We start from the raw sequence: 270 nt of genomic DNA on the forward strand, positions 1-270 counted from the left end.
TGTGCAGAGAGTGCTTCTCTGGATCGATGATGAGAACAACTACCTGAGGACACTGAGGGTCTCATAACAAAAGGCAATCTGAGGTCCAGATGCGTAGCCTCTGTGGAGACGACTAAGATTCTCACAGCCTGGCATTGCCGGGGTTCTCCTGCTCGCAGTTTGTACACACATTTTTCAGGCTTCCGCTTACAGGGCAGTGAGCCATTGGCATCAATCCTATTTCACAGACCGAGATTGCTGGCCTTCCTTTCTCTCCTTTGCCACTCAGCT

The 270-nt window shown here is 50.7% G+C and overlaps 1 non-coding gene across 1 annotated transcript; it reads left to right on the forward strand.

Moving 5' to 3' along the window:
* Positions 1-20: 20 nt before the first annotated feature.
* On the forward strand, positions 21-87 carry LOC115067388. The gene has a single exon (XR_003846803.1). It is a non-coding gene; the product is annotated as a small nucleolar RNA SNORD109A (small nucleolar RNA).
* Positions 88-270: the final 183 nt, after the last annotated feature.

This window comes from Nannospalax galili, unplaced genomic scaffold, assembly GCF_000622305.1.
Source record: "Nannospalax galili isolate Female #2095 unplaced genomic scaffold, S.galili_v1.0 Scaffold19352, whole genome shotgun sequence".
NCBI lineage: Eukaryota > Metazoa > Chordata > Mammalia > Rodentia > Spalacidae > Nannospalax > Nannospalax galili.